Genomic DNA, 18179 nt, shown 5'->3' with positions numbered 1-18179 from the left:
CTTCCCTCACTTCAACAAACTCATACTCATCTTGTTAGAGCTGTGTTGTAATTCTAAGTTTGACGACTGTCAATCTGATCAGGATGCTCATGTGCTACTTTAAGACACAATCAAAGGGGACTGGTTGGTCAGGTGGGTAAGAGGGCAACATTTATTTCACCTGGAATCCGAGTTATATGCAACTCGAAGCCATTATCCCAAACCAACTCCCTTGCATTTTGAATTGATCAAAAATACTAACCAACTGGTAGGACTGATGAAAATTTTGCCATCAAACAAACAGATGGGCTCATTTTCATCAGCTTGAGCATGACTTGATTATCAATGCATCAGAATTGGTGAATGGACTTGCTTCATAAAAGCAGATTTGTTACACTTTGTAAAACACAGGCAGTTTGATAAAGAAGAATGAGTTCTGGTTGTTACTTTTTTTTTGGTGCAGTAGATGTTGCACCTCTTGTCACATTTTAGTTTGCACAGTACCATTTTAATTTTAGTAGCCTCTAATACACATTCAATCCTGTTTGAGAATCTGGCTTATTTTTATTTTGCGAAGAACTGGCAGCAAAACTACAATGATTGTGGTTTCAGTTGCCCTACAGAAAATATTACACATCAGAGGAAATAGAAAAGCATTTTATGTTGCTGTATGCAAAGAACAAACTGCCTACTAAGGTTGAGGCATGGCATGATCACAGATGTCCTTTTTTTAATGAGAGATTTGGCAACCCTTAAAAGGAAATGAGAAAATTGGGAGAACTGAACATCAGATTTGATGTATGGCCACATTTTTGATGGGCCCCCTTGTGTATATTTATAGACAAATGACAAAAGGCTTGCTAGACTCTTAAATGGTGCCCTTTAAGCAGTGAAAGTTTAATTTTTTTTTTGTCTGTTTAGCTGAAACCTTTTGCCTACTGCCTCTACTACTGCATAGTAACAGATGCCAGAGGTACATTGAAGTAACACAGGTAGTAAAGCAAGAAGTCATTGCAGGGCAATTTCAGATGGAGCATTTTGTTTTGGTGTTCTGGGTATGACCAGCAGTCAACATAGAGAGAGTTTGAAATCTTGAAGCTTTTGAGCCCCCATTTTTGTTGCGATTTCTCCCAGCATCAAAATAACTCGACTGTTTGTTTGTTTACTGCTAACGTTTAGTGACTTGTTGTCTGTATGGGGAAGGTGTGAAGTGCCCAAAAAAACAAAAGAAATATATTTTGAGAGGAGACAGCCATGCTTTTTACACTAGAAACTCTGAGCTCTGGGCCAGAGTCCCAGAGCTGGAGGTGAATGGCAGATAGTCAGCTTTTGATGTTAGAACTTGTACAGAGATTAGTGCAAAGTCAGCGCATGAAAGGATTGGCACATTATTAATTCCTCCTGTTTTTTTAAGATGGAAACAAGATTGAATAACTCTGCATATTCAGCTTTTCAGACCTTGGACCACTTTCTGAAAGTTTGGAGAAATGCCTATGAGAATGCTCAATATCACAAGGAGAACTTGGTGTAATGCCCACATTATCATTTAATTAGGTAATGGACAGTAAGGGCGCAATCCTGAAAATCAAATGTTTGGATCATTTATGCAAATGATTTGGACTACTGCTCCAATATCTAAACTTTTAGCAGATGATTTGCCACCTAGGAACCGCATTTGGACTTGTTTTGAGCATATGCTGCTGAGCTAATTTTTCTGTTTGGCACATTCCAAACAAAATTGGAGATCTAGAAACTTTCTCTCAACGCTGGAGTGATGTGATGTAAGATCATGAGAAACAGGAATATGATTAACTGATTGTGGCTTTAACTCCACTTGCCTGCCTGTCCCCTATAAACCACGACTCCCTTGCAGATCAAAAATCTGTCTAACACAGCCTTGAATATATTCAATGACCCAGTCTCCACTGCTCTCTGGGGAAGAGAATTCCAAAGACTTAACAGCTTTGAGTGAAGAAATTCCTCCCCTTTCTTAAATGGAAGATCCCTTTTATATTTTAACTTTTTTTTTAGTTCTAGACCTTGCCCATATGTGAAGAATCCTCCTTTCAGCACCTACCTTGTCAAGCCCCCTCAATCTTATCTTTCGATAAGATGTTGTAGCAATGCAGAACTGGTAACTTTATCTCTCCTGGGAGGAGGATTAAAACAAGGAATATTTTCTTAAAATTGAGGTTTCTAAAATTGTTTTGGGACTGTCTTGAAGGTAAGAGATCATGTGACCTGTTCTGAAGTCTGCCTGACAGCAAGCCTGGGTGGTTTGATTTGTCACAGTTTAAAGGGGGCCCAGATGGTGCAAAGCATTTACACTTGCAGACAATAGCAGATATCTGTGTGCTAACAGTGGATAACATTGAGTCTTGAATCCCAGAGAAGTGTTGAGAATGTCAAGTTGTAAACAGTTGTGCTTTAAACTGTCCATCTTACTTCCAAGATAAGAGTTGGTGACTCAAGGATAGCTAATCAGCATTTCTGCCTAGATACAAGGCCTATATGATTCATGGATCTGGGCTTTGAAAGGGGAAGAGTCTAAGATATATCCCTGATGTTTGAAAGGCACATTGGTCTGTGGGGGAGCAGCTAAAGGTAGCAAGACACTGGGGTTCACCACACTGGAAAGCTGGTAGGAGCTCGTGCTCGGTTTGAGGTAACCAAACGAGGCTGGAAGATTGGCCTAAATTGCACTGCCAGGAAAAATCTCCTGGCAGGAAGTCAGGGAGCCTCTGAGGAAAAAGAGATGGGGGGCGGAGGAATCTTCCAGGCCCACTAAAGTCAGTGGACTTTTGGCTGGTTTGATGTATCCAGCATGCCCGGTCCTGCTGGAAAATCCCATCCTAAAAGATTAAGATTCCCAGGCTGAGAAAGGAGAAGATCAGGAGTAAGGCCTCAGCTGCTAAGAATCATCTTGGACTAGTTCCAGGAGAATTGAATGTCTGCTTAAAGAATCAAATAATGTATATCTTAAGTGTTTTTTCTTTTGTGCTAAAAGATAAAGGAATGTTCTGTTTTTTTTTTGTGATTTTAGTATAAGTCTTTTTTTTAGTCAGGACAGTTGGAGATATTCAGGAGCCATAGGGCATGACTGGGTGATTTTAACATGATAGACTGCAATAATGGTGATACATGTGGTTAAAGTTGGCAATGAATTGTTTTAATGAAGTCAGGACTGCTTCTGAAACCTTCAGTCCAATGAGGAAAGCAGCATTGCTTGAGTTGGGTATGCAGAATGAAATTTGGAAAATTAACAAACTGTCAATGAAGGTTACCTTCAAGTGTGAATTTCCACCCCCTCAGCTGGGCTCTTGAGTCACCTGTGTATTGTGTTTATCCAAGACCCTGACTGGCAGAATGATTGGAAACTCATACTGTATAATGGTATGAAACGCCTAAGACCATGTCTTTGAGCCCCATTGTCATGAAGGTAATGTATGAAAACAAACTGTCCATGATGTCTGCTCTGTCTGGTGTTGTACCTTGGAAATTGTTCTGCAAGCTGGGATTGAATGCTCTTGGGGACAACTTCCTAATTAATATTGAATAAACTGAAACTGAGTTTGGTGGGGAGTTTAAAAAAGATATGTCCCAGGGACTTAAAACTTTACGTTGAAACTAGGATGTCTTAATATTTGTAAGAAAAGTCCCAAAGTGTTACAGGTATTTCTCCATTTTTTTTTTCTAATTCAGCATCTGTCCAGTAGAGACCATTGCATAGTGATTGGGAGCAAAACCTCTGTTTCCTAATCAAGGACCAGTGGAGGCTAGTTGTAGTGTCCTGATTCATTCACTCACTGCAAAGCACAAATTGAATTGTTGACTTGTATCATCCTATAATCATAGTCAAGTGGTGAAGGACAGAACTGGAGCCAATCTATACACACTTTTATTTCCAGAGTTATACATTACAAAATGCTCTTCTTTCCCAACAGCCACTGTTTCAGTCTATTTCCATTTATAGGAACACAAGTGAATCTCCAGCTAATGCCCACACCTAAATGCAATTATCTCTAAATATTTATGTACAACTAAAAATATGTTTGAGTGTTTGGTGTCTCAAACCACAAGGAGGATTTATAGTGTTCTCTTCTGAGCAGGAAGCAGACATTGATGTTTTTAGCAGCTTCTGTCATTAAGTGTCTCTCTGTTCTCTTCCTCCAGCTGAGAGAGAGAGAGAGAGTGGGAAAAAAAATTAGAGATGCCCTTTCTCTAGTACCCAAATTATTTCTTCATAACTGCATTTTTTTTGGAAAACAATTCAACACTTGATGACTTGCATCCACCCATTTCATTTTAGATTTCCTTTTACTCCAGCGTTTGTTTCAAACCAATAAGGTGAATCTAACAGTTTCTCCCTCTTTGTAAAGAGTATACCCACTGAATGTTGGTGTACAATGTTAAGTATGCCCATTGTACAGAATCTCATTTAAAATATTTAACAAATAGAATTCCATATCCACTGCCTCAACAAAAGCCAGTGTTTCAGCAGCTAAGTTACTTTCAACAAACCCTTCTTGTAGTCCTTTAGCCTTGGAAGATCAGAAAACCTTTCCAATTCTCACCCATCAGAAATATTATGAAACCAGTTCCACTAGAATACCCATCAAGATTGGCATGTGAAGCATTGCCAGAAATGACAGCTTCATCCTTTTGGGCCATTTGAGAATGGAAACTTAAATATGCATTTAATCAGATTTAATTGTCTTAATGCTTTATTTGCCCTTGATATTTGTTTTAGTGAGTTTTATTGTAGCGCCTAAATCCAACACACCAAAACTAGCATCTGTTCAAGTCTGAGTCTACAACCTCAACTTTTGAAATTGCTGTCTTCACTTTAGATACAAAATTTTTCTGTAGTGATGTATGATTAATGGGAATGGGAGTAATGCACTTCAAATAGAATTGTTGATTTTTAAAATTATTCCAGGCCTACTTATTACTTAAAAGCAAAATACTGTGGATGCTGGAAAAACTCAGCAGGTCTGGCAGCATCTGCAGAGAGAAATGGTTGATGCTTTGAGCTCATATGACTCTTCAGAACTAAAGAGAAGTAGAAATGTGATGGATTTTGTATGGTTGGAGAGGGTGGAACAGGTTGAGAAAAATAGGTCAGGGATAGGTAGGAGTTCAGGGGAGATTGATAAAGATGTCATGGACTCTACTTAATATTTAAAAGCTCCCTTAAACCAGACTCCTAATCTTGATGATAACACTTCTCATTCTGCTGTACCATATCATGAGAAATCATAATGATGCCTGTAAGTTTTCCTTTAATTAAGCATGATAATGGGGATCTGCTTTTAACTGAACACCACTAAGTACCATGCCCTTGAAACATCATTCAGGACATTGATGCATTTGTTTAGTTTTCAGAACTTTGTCACCTTCTGCTGCCTGTGTGTGGTTTCAGAAACACCTTTGAAAAGTATCACTTTGCAGAAATGTGGCTTTTGTTGATTGACCTACGTTCCCATGAATGTCCACTCAAAAGAGCTAAGGATTTTTAATATTTCTTTTCCAGCTGTGGGAGAATCCACTCTAACATCTGTATTACCAGCCACTCTTCAAAACCACCAGTAGCTAGCCTCACTTTAGCCTCAAGGCCCATCTGCAAGGACTTTCAGGACAAAGCTAGTTAACCCTTACCTGGTGTCTTAGATTAAACTCCAAACTTAAGACCCTTACAAATACCTGATGTTTCTATGTTTAATGGGTATTAATGGCATCAGGTGTAGGTGCAGTGTATCAAACCTGGCTATTCAGAACGTACACTTTCATAAGCTGCCATGCATCAGTTTTAATTTTTAAATAAGTAAAATAACTTATCAGGACAACTCAGCTGGGTGCTGCACTGGCATAATGGCACACCAGACTGGTTATTGGCTTCACGTGCCAGTCTTTTCCTGGGCTCTAAGTGGCCTGAGCAACTTGACTTGATCCACCTGAACTGGCCTGTCAGCCTTCCTTGCCTTATTTATTTTTTTTCAATGTTATTTCTTTACTCGTATGTATTCTTTTCAATTGAATAAAAAGAAACTTATTCACTTGATTTCATGTGTCTCCTATTAATCCATTTTTTTTCTTCAAATCCCACATGGACTCTCTCTTGTCTCAGGCTTGAGGTTGCTGGTTTTGAGATGGTTCCTGTAATGAGAATTGGGAGAGGAAAAAAATAGTTGTCCTAAAGTTACATTGATAGGTAGGGCGAGCACATTGTGAGTTAAAAATCCTGCTGAAAGATATAGGTGTAGTTGAAGAATAGTTTTGACCATAACGGGCAAGATCTGGCACTGCAGTTAATAGCCTGACTAACAGACATCACAGGACTAAAACAACTTGTGATCAGTATAAAACAAAAACAGAATTACTTGGAAAAACTCAGAGGCCTGGCAGCATCGGCGGAGAAGAAAAGAGTTGACGTTTCGAGTCCTCATGGCCCTTCGACAGAACTGAGTGAATCCAAGAATGGGGTAAAATATAAGCTGGCTTAAGGTGTGTGTGTCGGGGGGGGTGGGTTTGTGTGGGGGGAGAGAAGTGGAGGGGGTTGGTATGGTTGTAGGGACAAACAAGCAGTGATAGAAGCAGATCATCAGAAGATGTCACAGACAACAGAACAAAAGAACACATAGGTGTTAAAGTTGGTGATATTATCTAAACGAATGTGCTAATTAAGAATGGATGATAGGGCACTCAAGGTATAGCTCTAGTGGGGGTGGGGGGGAACATAAAAGATTTAAAAATATTTAAAAATAATGGAAATAGGTGGAAAAAGAAAAATCTATACAAATTATTGGAAAAAACAAAAGGAAGGGGGAAGAAACAGAAAGGGGGTGGGGATGGAGGAGGGAGCTCAAGACCTAAAGTTGTTGAATTCAATATTCAGTCTGGAAGGCTGTAAAGTGCCTAGTCGGAAGATGAGGTGTTGTTCCTCCAGTTTGCGTTGGGCTTCACTAGAACAATGCAGCAAGCCAAGGACAAACATGTGGGCAAGAGAGCAGGGTGGAGTGTTAAAATGGCAAGCGACAGGGAGGTTTGGGTCATTCTTGCGGACAGACCGCAGGTGTTCTGCAGAGCGGTCGCCCAGTTTACGTTTGGTCTCTCCAATGTAGAGGAGACCACATTGGGAGCAACGAATGCAGTAGACTAAGTCGGGGGAAATGCAAGTGAAATGCTGCTTCACTTGAAAGGAGTGTTTGGGTCCTTGGACGGTGAGGAGAGAGGAAGTGAAGGGGCAGGTGTTACATCTTTTGCATGGACATGGGGTGGTGCCATAGGAGGGGGTTGAGGAATAGGGGGTGATGGAGGAGTGGACCAGGGTGTCCTGGAGAGAACGATCCCTAAGGAATGCCGATAGGCGGGGGTGAAGGGAAGATGTGTTTGGTGGTGGTATCATGCTGGAGTTGGTGGAAATGGCGGAGGATGATCCTTTGAATGCGGTGGCTGGTGGGGTGATAAGTGAGGACAAGGGGGACCCTATCATGTTTCTGGGAGGGAGGAGAAGGCGTGAGTGTGGATGTGCGGAAGATGGGCCGGACATGGTTGAGGGCCCTGTCAACGACCGTGGGTGGAAAACCTCGGTTAAGGAAGAAGGAGGACATGTCAGAGGAACTGTTTTTGAAGGTAGCATCATCGGAACAGATGCGACAGAGGCGAAGGAATTGAGAGAATGGGATGGAGTCCTTACAGGAAGCGGGGTGTGAGGTAGCTGTGGGAGTCGGTAGGTTTGTAATGGATATTGGTGGACAGTCTTATCACCTGAAATTGAGACAGAGAGGTCAAGGAAGGGAAGGGAAGTTCAGAGATGGACCACGTGAAAAGGATGGAGGGGTGGAGATTGGAAGCAAAATTAATAAATTTTTCCAAGTCCCGACGAGAGCATGAAGCAGCACCGAAGTAATCATCGATGTACCGGAGAAAGAGTTGTGGAAGGGGGCCGGAATAGGACTGGAACAAGGAATGTTCCACTTACCCCATAAAGAGACAGGCATGGGGTAGCTGGGGCCCATGCGGGTACCCATAGCCACACCTTTTATTTGGAGGAAGTGAGAGGAGTTCGTCTCTGCGACAAGATTTTCGTATCTCTTTTGCCTTGCTCACCTTCATTGCTTTCCATTTCTCTCCTGGTGTTTGACAAGGTGATTACTAAAACCCGCTTTCACAGCCATATCTCCTTTCTCAGTGACTGTCTCCGACTTACCCCACGTGGATTTCAACTGAAATTCCACCCCTCATGTTTTGAACCCACCCAGGATTACAGGTATCTCCAGGACATAAAACGTTTCTCGGACTGCTGTTCCCGTCACATTCTGAAATCCACACTCAATGCCATGCGCCGCCATATGAACACACTCGACCTCTCCCTCCAGCAGCACCGCCGTACCCTTTTTCAAAGCTGCGCGTGCCACCAGTTTCATTTTATCCTTCGGCTCATCCGACGCCTCAACAAGAAACTTTTTCTCTTTCTCTCAAGTGCTAAGGAACGCAAACTCCAACAACGCATCGACACCAACACCCATCTAGGACCCTCCACCCCTGCCTGTCCCTCCGTCCCCACCCCATCTTCCAATCCCAACCCCAGCCGTGTATTCACTATACCCCCTGACCTTCCCCTCTCCGATGCTGAACGTTCAGTGCTCAGCAAAGGACTTAGTTTCATACCCTTACGCCCTCATCTCAATGAATTTCGGGCTCGGCATGATGCTGAACTCTTCTTCTGCCGTCTTCGTCTCCGGGCTCACTTCTTTGGGCAGGAGGCCTCTCGCCGTTCAACGGATCCTTTCACCCACCTCCAATATTCTCCCTCCAACTGGACCCCTCCCTCTGATTTCTTACCTTCTCTTGATCTTTTCATTGAGAACGGTCGGCGCGACATTAGTCGTCTCAATTTCTCTGCTCTTCTCACCCATTCTAATCTCTCTCTCTCTCTCTCTCTCTCTCTCTCTCTCTGAACTTACTGCACTCCATTCTCTCAGGTCCAACCCTGAGATTGTCATCAAACCCGCTGACAAGGGTGGTGCTGTTGTTTGGCGCACTGACCTCTACCTCGCGGAGGCTGAGCGTCAACTCGCAGACACTTCCTCCTACCTCTCCCTGGACCATGACCCCACCACTGAACATCAAGCTATTGTTTCCAGGACTGTCACTGACCTCATCTCCTCTGGGGATCTTCCTCCCACAGCTTCCAACCTGATAGTCGCCCAACCTCGGACGGCAAGCTTCTACCTCCTACCCAAAATCCACAAACAGGACTGTCCCGGAAGACCGATCGTCTCACTTGCTCCTGCCCCACAGAACTCATTTCTCGTTATCTTGACTCCCTTCTCTCTCCCCTTGTCCAGTTCCTTCCCACCTACATCTGTGATTCCTCTGACACCTTACGTCACATCAACAATTTCCAGTTCCCTGGCCCCAACCACTTCCTCTTCACCATGGACGTCCAATCCCTCTACACCTCCATCCCCTACCAGGATGGTCTGAGGGCCCTTAGCTTCTTCCTCGAACAGAGGCCCAAACAATCCCCATCCACCACTACTCTCCTCCGTCCGGCTGAACTTGTTCTCACACTGAACAATTTCTCCTTCAACTCCTCTCACTTCCTCCAAATAAAAGGTGTGGCTATGGGTACCCGCATGGGCCCCAGCTATTCCTGTCTCTTTATGGGGATGTGGAACATTCCTTGTTCCAGTCCTACTCCGGCCTCCTTCCACAACTCTTTCTCCGGTACATCGATGATTACTTCGGTGCTGCTTCATGCTCTCGTCAGGACTTGGAAAAATTTATTAATTTTGCTTCCAATCTCCACCCCTCCATCCTTTTCACGTGGTCCATCTCTGAACTTCCCTTCCCTTCCTTGACCTCTCTGTCTCAATTTCAGGTGATAGACTGTCCACCAATATCCATTACAAACCTACCGACTCCCACAGCTACCTCACACCCCGCTTCCTGTAAGGACTCCATCCCATTCTCTCAATTCCTTCGCCTCTGTCGCATCTGTTCTGATGATGCTACCTTCAAAAACAGTTCCTCTGACATGTCCTCCTTTTTCCTTAACCGAGGTTTTCCACCCACGGTCGTTGACAGGGCCCTCAACCATGTCCGGCCCATCTTCCGCACATCCACACTCACGCCTTCTCCTCCCTCCCAGAAACATGATAGGGTCCCCCTTGTCCTCACTTATCACCCCACCAGCCTCCGCATTCAAAGGATCATCCTCCGCCATTTCCACCAACTCCAGCATGATGCCACCACCAAACACATCTTCCCTTCATCCCCCCACCCCCCGCCATCGGCATTCCGTAGGGATCGTTCCCTCCAGGACACCCTGGTTCACTCCTCCATCACCCCCTATTCCTCAACCCCCTCCTATGGCACCACCCCATGTCCACGCAAAAGATGTAACACCTGCCCCTTCACTTCCTCTCTCCTCACCGTCCAAGGACCCAAACACTCCTTTCAAGTGAAGCAGCATTTCACTTGCATTTCCCCCGACTTAGTCTACTGCATTCGTTGCTCCCAATGTGGTCTCCTCTACATTGGAGAGACCAAACGTAAACTGGGCGACCGCTTTGCAGAACACCTGCGGTCTGTCCGCAAGAATGACCCAAACCTCCCTGTCGCTTGCCATTTTAACACTCCACCCTGCTCTCTTGCCCACATGTTTGTCCTTGGCTTGCTGCATTGTTCTAGTGAAGCCCAACGCAAACTGGAGGAACAACACCTCATCTTCCGACTAGGCACTTTACAGCCTTCCAGACTGAATATTGAATTCAACAACTTTAGGTCTTGAGCTCCCTCCTCCATCCCCACCCCCTTTCTGTTTCTTCCCCCTTCCTTTTGTTTTTTCCAATAAATTATATAGATTTTTCTTTTCCCACCTATTTCCATTATTTTTAAATATTTTTAAATCTTTTATGCTCCCCCCCACCCCCACTAGAGCTATACCTTGAGTGCCCTACCATCCATTCTTAATTAGCACATTCGTTTAGATAATATCACCAACTTTAACACCTATGTGTTCTTTTGTTCTGTTGTCTGTGACATCTTCTGATGATCTGCTTCTATCACTGCTTGTTTGTCCCTACAACCACACCAACCCCCTCCACTTCTCTCCCCCCACCCAATCCCACCCTCCCCACACACACACACCTTAAACCAGCTTATATTTTACCCCATTCTTGGATTCACTCAGTTCTGTCGAAGGGTCATGAGGACTCGAAACGTCAACTCTTCTTCTCTGCTGATGCTGCCAGACCTGCTGAGTTTTTCCAGGTAATTATTTTTGTTTTGGATTTCAAGCATCCGCAGTTTTTTTGTTTTTATCTCTGTGATCAGTATAATTTGTTCTGATTCAACATTATATTCATCCTCTCCCTCTGACTTCTCTTTGACATGTCATTTCAAGGTCCCTGCATCTTTGGGCAGTTCATGACACAATCCTACTTTGAAGGCTGTGCACAACACTAAGAAGAGCAATTCTCACATTGTGCACACTGCAGTGTCAGTGTCATTTGCCTGCATTAAGTTTGCTAACCAATTTTTAAGTCTGTGCAGTCCTTAACCAATTGCCAAGTTTTTGTATCTAGTCCACTTATGCTTTATCAACTGTTTCCTCTAAAACATGCTTCTGATGATTTAGTAAGTGATGGAGCTGTATAATCAGGTCATCTTAATAAATGAGGTTCCCACTTTCAAACAAATTCAGATTGTGGAGAATTAATTATGAATTTAGGGACGCTTCTTTACTAAAAAATACTTCAAATATTTTAAGTCTTTAAAACAATTCCTTGCCCAATGCGGGGCTCAAAGCTATGACCCTGGGATTAATAGTCCCATTATCTACCAACTGAGCTGGTCAGGCCGTGCAGGAACACACTGCACAAAAGCGTTCCACAATTCAATTCACAACTTGTAAGCAAAGGAAAAATATTGCTTTTAATGATTAAAGTTGCCAGCATTATGTCCCTGCAGTGTTAAACTGGCCTGGGAGCAAAGCTGTATGCAGCCAGCACCTTGGTGGGAGAATCTGCATATGCCAGCTGCCAGAGTGAGGGGCCAAGTGGACAGTATCAAATTGAAAGGAAAAACGTACAATGTGGCAAAGATTAGTGGGAAACCAGAAGATTGAGAGTTTAAAAAAAAACCCAACAAAAGATAATCCAAAAAACTTGAGGGTAAACTAGCAAGTAATATTAAAAACTGACAGCAAGAACTTTAAATATATAGAGGAAGAGAGGCCAAAGTGAATATATGCCCTTTGGAGAATGAGGCTGGAGAAATAATAATGGGGAACCAGGAAATGGCAGAGGAATTGAATAAATACTTTACACCAGTTATCATGGTAGAAGACACTAATATCATTGCAAAAATACTAAATCAAGGGACAAAAGTAGGGGTGGGGGGGAATAACTACAATAACTATCACTAGAGGAAAAAAATACTAGGGCGCCTAGTGGGGCTGAAGGCTGATAAGTCCCCTGGGCCTGATGGGTTGCATCCTAGGATATTAAAGGAAGTAGCTGCAGAGATAGTGGCTGCTCTGGTAGTAATCTTCCAAAAATACTTAGATTCTAGAAAAGTCCCAGAATATTGGAACTGCCAGTGTGACACCTTTATTCAAAAAGGGAGACCAAAAACAGGTACTATAGGTCAGTTAGCTTAACATCTGTCATTGGGAAAATGTTGGAGTCTATTATAAAGGATGTAATAGCAGAGCATTTAGAAATGCATAATATAATCAAGCAGAATCAGCATGGCCTCATGAAGGGGAAATTATGCCTGACAAATTTTAGAATTATTTGAGAAGGTAACAAGATAAAGGAGAACCAGTAGATGTAATAAAATTGGGTTTCCAAAAGGCATTCAATAAGGTCCCACACAAGGGGGAGAATTCCTTTCTCTTCTCCACCCCCCGTGTGTCCGGAAGCGCTGTGCGGGCAGCGGGTGGTCCCTGAGTCGGGGCCTGCTCTCTTTTGCTCATGTATGCAAAAGAGGGCAGAAATCTCTGAGGCGCAGAGGTGCTTTGGAGATTAGTTTAATGTTTAAAAATTTTAAATAAAATATTTTAAAACATGAGCTGGGACATGGTATGGAACATTAAATGAAAAAATGTACTCAATTTATAAAGCCTTCATGAAACCTCATCCTGCCCGTGGATGAGGTTCCATGAAAAATGCAAAGGCCACCTGGGCTCTTTACCTGCCCGCCAACCTTAAGGTTGGACGGGCAGCTCAGTTAATAACTAGTTATAGTTAAATGGCCTTAAGCCTTTGACAGTTCAGCGGGCGCACAGCCGACTTGGCTGTGTGCCTGTTGAACTGAATCTAACTGATGTGCGGTGATGTCAGGATGCATGCCCAGATTCATTCACGTCATCTTATACCTCAGTGAGCAGGCCCTGCCCCCGCTCGCTGAGCTGAAAATTCTGGCCAAGGTTACTTAGGCTGAGCCCATGGTGTTGGGAGTAGTATATTAGCATGGATAGAGGATTGGCTAACTAATAGAAGACAGAGTTGGGATAAGGGGGGCATTTTCAGGATGGCAACCTGTCACAAGTGGAGTGCCACAGGGATCAGTGCCAGGGCCATAATTATTTATTCATCCAAGTTTGCGGATCACCCAAAAATAGGTGGAAAGGCAAGTTGTGAGGATGACAGAGTCTATAGAGGGATATAGACAGGTTAAGTGAGTGGGCAAAACCTTGGCAGATGGAATGTAATGTGGGAAAATGTGAGGTTATGCACTTTGGCTGGAAGAATAGAGGAGCTGAATATTATTTAAATGGAGAAAGGCTGTAGCACAGATTTGGGAGTCCTTGTAGACAGCAGGCTTAGTGCACAAATACTGGAGGCTTTCCCACCCTTCTGTTAGATCTTACAATGCCTTCCCTAACACACAACCTCATTTCTCCTTTATACATCTTTCTCCCTTTAAAAACGTAAATTCCATTCTTCCTTTGGAACTTTACCTTTCCCATGATATAAATCCTTTCATGATGCTAATATTGTCAGTTAGCTTTGGGAAAAATAAACACACTGCTTGGCCTAGCTTCTTTGAAATTCAAACTGCCCTGATTTATCTATAAATGAAAATCCTCCTCACCTCATATTCTAAGACTTCAGCCACGTTTACGTATTTAGCATTTTAAACCTAGCTTTTGATGAATCAAAACCTCCAGACCAGCTGACCCTAATTCAAATAAATCCCATACCCAAACTATCCAAACCCCACTATTAACCTATGTTTACAATAAATCACAATTGAGAATTATACTTTTGTAACACAACTGGCAATTAAGCCCATTAACAGCACAATTGTTTTTTGTGGCCCATCCAACTTTACGGTTGAAGGATGGGCAAGTCAGCAAGTCTTTACATTTTTCAAACCTTATCCAAGGAAGTGACAATCTGTTATGAAGTAAAATAAAAATAAGAGTACAGCATTTGAGATATATTTTCAGGTGCTTGATTGGGATGCATTGACACTTTGCAGCTTTTCAAACATTTATTTCATGATTTGAAGGTCTGCAGCTGTCTGCCTTCAGGGAGCTCTCTTGCAGCGCCTCTGTGCCCGTGGTCATGTCATCACCCACCGTTAATTGGCCAGCTAGCATGAAATCGCAGCACGGGCTGATCCCGGTCTGCTTCCTGACCAGTCCCAGGCCTGCCGATCGTGCACGCCTGCCAAGGGTAAAATTTAGGCCTAGGAGGTAAATTTTTTTTTTCTTTGCCTAAAAGGTGAAGGTTAGAAACAATCACCCTCTGCTAGCATGTTTTACTCACTCCAGAAAGTCAGGTGGTGAAAGCTAAGCGTGTATTTAGGAAGCACATAGGGTCGTAACTCCGAGTTCCCCAGTGTCGGATTTGGTGGTGGATGGGGTAGCCCAAAGATACACTGGGCAATCCCTTTGGGAAGTTCCCAGGTAAGGGTTTGCAGGGTAATTGCCCAGAAGTGAACACTTCCTGTGGACAATCTGCGTTGCACTGGGAACCGTCTGAAAATGCAGTTTAAATCGCAAACTTTGGGTGGTTCAACCAGGGTTATACTAATAATGACTCCAAAATTAAAATTAAGACCTCTTCTAACTTCTGGGCAACTATTGTAAAGAGACAGACCATTTTTTTTTCCACCACCCACTGGCAATCCCCCACCTGCACATGACTCCTCACCACATACCCTCTGTCCGCCTGGCCTGCTGCACTACACCCACCTCACCCTTCCCTCCAAATGTCCCCCTCACCCAAAATCCTTTTCACTTACCTATTCCCTGATCTGTCAATTTCAATGGGATCTTTAAACTTACCTGCTTTACAGCAGCCAGTGCTGTTTTTTTTAAAAAAAAGGGGGCATGTCCTCCTTCAATTTGGTGCTGGATTTCAGACAGCTGCACTGCCTGGATCTCACCCAGCCTAAGTTGGAAGGTCAGGCAAGATCAGCATGGAAGAAATTTGGTGTAGGCAAGTGAACAGAGAGTGGTGCCGCTCTGAGGAAGTTAGTGTTATAACATTCACCTTTTTAACAAAACCACAGTGCCAGTCCATGCCTATTCATAGGACCACAAGTGAATTCCCAGTTAATGCCCACCATCTGCATACAATTAAATGATTAAAATATGGTCTAGCCAATTGTTGGATATGCTAATGAGGCATCAATGAGAATCTAATCCAGTTTTGCACCAAAGTGTTGAAAAAATTAGTTGTGGTCTGTGAATTTAAAATTGGGGATTTTCAAGATATTTTAAACAACCATGTTGCATGAATCAACTCTTTGCAAACATGATGTTCAACATATTGCTTGGATTCATAATTCTTTTTAAACTAAATAGGAGTAAAACTGAATGTTGGCACGTGTTTAATATATTTGCACTGGAGGTGTGTAGGATGAGCACTTTTCTAGTGCTGCTTGTACAAGAGACTTTGACTTTTATCACTCAAGAGCTCTCTGACCTTCCTGTTTCATAGTAGTAGAAATCTGTCCTTTTTTCACTATTCTCTTGCAGGGTGTGGGCATTCCTTAAAGTAATGATGAGCTGCCTTCTTGAATGCTGCAGTCCTTGTGGTGTAGTTACATATGTATAGTGGAGGGGAGCTTGCAGGTGCTGCTGTCACCATGTGCCTAGTACCCATGTCCTTTTGACTAGGTTGAGGTCACAGATTTGGGAGGTGCTGTTGGAGAAGCCTTGCTGAGTTGCTCCACTGCATCTTGTCGATGTAGCTACAGTGTGTACCAGTGTACTGACGGTGGAGGGGCTTAATGTTTCAGGTGGTGGGTGAGAAGGTTTCTTTGTCCTGAATGGTGCTCAGCTTGTGTGTGGGAGCTACATTGGCCAGATGTTAGTATTTGGGGAAAGACATCAGTTTACAGAGCAGTTCATGTATGATGGGCAGTCTCCATAAAAGGAAGTTGTAATTATTTTTCAAATTCTTTAGTAATAGGGCATTCAGTCTGAGCCTGTTCTTTTGGTACTTCAGGGGACAGTGGCATTGTTGGCTAGGCTATCCTTAATTGCCCTGAGAAGGTGGTGGTGAGCCGCTTCCTTGAACCACTGCAGTCCATGTGGTGTAGGTATTCCCACAGTGCTGTTTGGGAGGGAGTTCCAAGTTTTTGACCCAGCAGCAGTGAAGGAATGGTGATATATCTCCAAGTCAGGATGGTGAATAGCTTGGAGGGGAACTTGCAGGTGGTAGTGTTGTTTCCAAGCTATCTGCTGCCCTTGTCCTTCTAGGCGGTAGAGGTCACTGATTTGCAAGGTGCTGTCACAGGACACTTGGTGAGTTGCTGGGATGTGAGCATCCCTAATTGCCTTTGTTTAGAGTGCATTGAAGAGTCAGCTGGTAGATTTCCTTCCCTAAAGGGCATTAGTGAACCAAATGCGTTTTAACGACAGTTGGCAGTGGTTTCATGGTTATCACTAGATATTTAATTCCAAATTTTTATTGAATTCAAATCTCACCATCTGCCATTGTGGGATTCAAATCTGGGTCTCTGGAACACTAGTTCAGCGACAATACTGCTATGCCACTGTCTCCCCCAAGTAAATCATGGCTGATCTGTATCCTATAACTCTATCCACCCACCTTGGTTCCATAACCCTTAATACTGTTGGAGATTTTTTTTTTTGTTTTTTGGAGAGTTCCAGATTTTCACTAACTTGTCAGGAAGCATTCCTTCACAGAAATTAACCTGAATAGCCTAGCACCGAGCTCTAATCTTGAGTTTATGTCCTCATGTTCTGGATTCTCCTACAAGAGGCAATAGTTTCTCTCTACCAACACAATCAAATCCTTTAATCATCTTAAACACTTCCATTGTCCTCTTAATTTTACATCTATGCAACCCATCCTCCCTAATTCTTATAGCCCCTGTTTCATTCCAGTGAATCTGTGCTGCCTCCTCCCATTTCACCCCCCCCAAACACATACACATTCAAGGCCAGTATGTTCTTCCTGAGGTGTACTGCCCAGAACTGACACAGTAATCCAGGACCTGAATCTTCTAAACTGCAACAATGACCTGACGCACTTCTTCCAGCTTCTTCTGACCCCAGCTGTCAAAGAAATGCACAGCTTAGTGTCCCCCCTGGGGAACTCCAGAGGGGCGTAGTCAGGGGAAGGGAGGTCATGCCCCCTTTTTATGGCACAGCCTGTCTATTTTGGTAAGTGTTTAAAGTCTTTTCACGAATGTTGCGAATGCACGGGTGAGTCAGGTTGGGGGGAGGGTGATGGTGATGGGGTGGGGGGGGGGTGGTGGGAGAGCGAAGGATAGTCGGGTGGTTAGAAGGGGTGGTTGGAGGTGTTGGTTGTGATGTTAGACTACATCTTAAACTGTTTAACATTCCTGGCTAATATTTGGATAAGTACTGCAGATCTGTCGCAAGTCTCCTATTCGGACTCTGAGATATTCATGCAGGCTCCTGGGCAGTTGGGAATTACCCATCGGAAGTTTAAACTTCCCAGGCAATTCCCACTGAGGTCAGCACAGCAAGTCTTCCACAGGGTCCTGATGTGTATCTTCAGCTGTAGATCTGGTCTTTGGCAATCTGGAGACCAGAAGATTTGGGCTTGGATATGGTTTAACAAAAATATTACACAACTGTACATAACTTATATGCCACAGTTTTCTTACTTTCTTTGTCTTCTAGGACTACAGCTAGCATACCATGTCATGGTGTAGCACAGTGAGAGGTTAGCTAA

General features: G+C 43.4%; 1 protein-coding gene and 1 pseudogene across 7 annotated transcripts in view; both read left to right on the top strand.

The window, feature by feature from the left end:
* cadps2 (Ca++-dependent secretion activator 2) overlaps positions 1 to 18179 on the top strand; it is an 829148-nt gene that overhangs the window by 19795 nt on the left and 791174 nt on the right. The gene's annotated exons all lie outside the window — the stretch shown is intronic.
* On the top strand, positions 3990 to 4175 carry LOC121293447 (annotated as a pseudogene).

The sequence above is a fragment of the Carcharodon carcharias genome, chromosome 21, assembly GCF_017639515.1.
Source record: "Carcharodon carcharias isolate sCarCar2 chromosome 21, sCarCar2.pri, whole genome shotgun sequence".
In the NCBI taxonomy this organism is placed as follows: domain Eukaryota; kingdom Metazoa; phylum Chordata; class Chondrichthyes; order Lamniformes; family Lamnidae; genus Carcharodon; species Carcharodon carcharias.
This window is presented reverse-complemented; position numbering and strand designations above follow the sequence as displayed.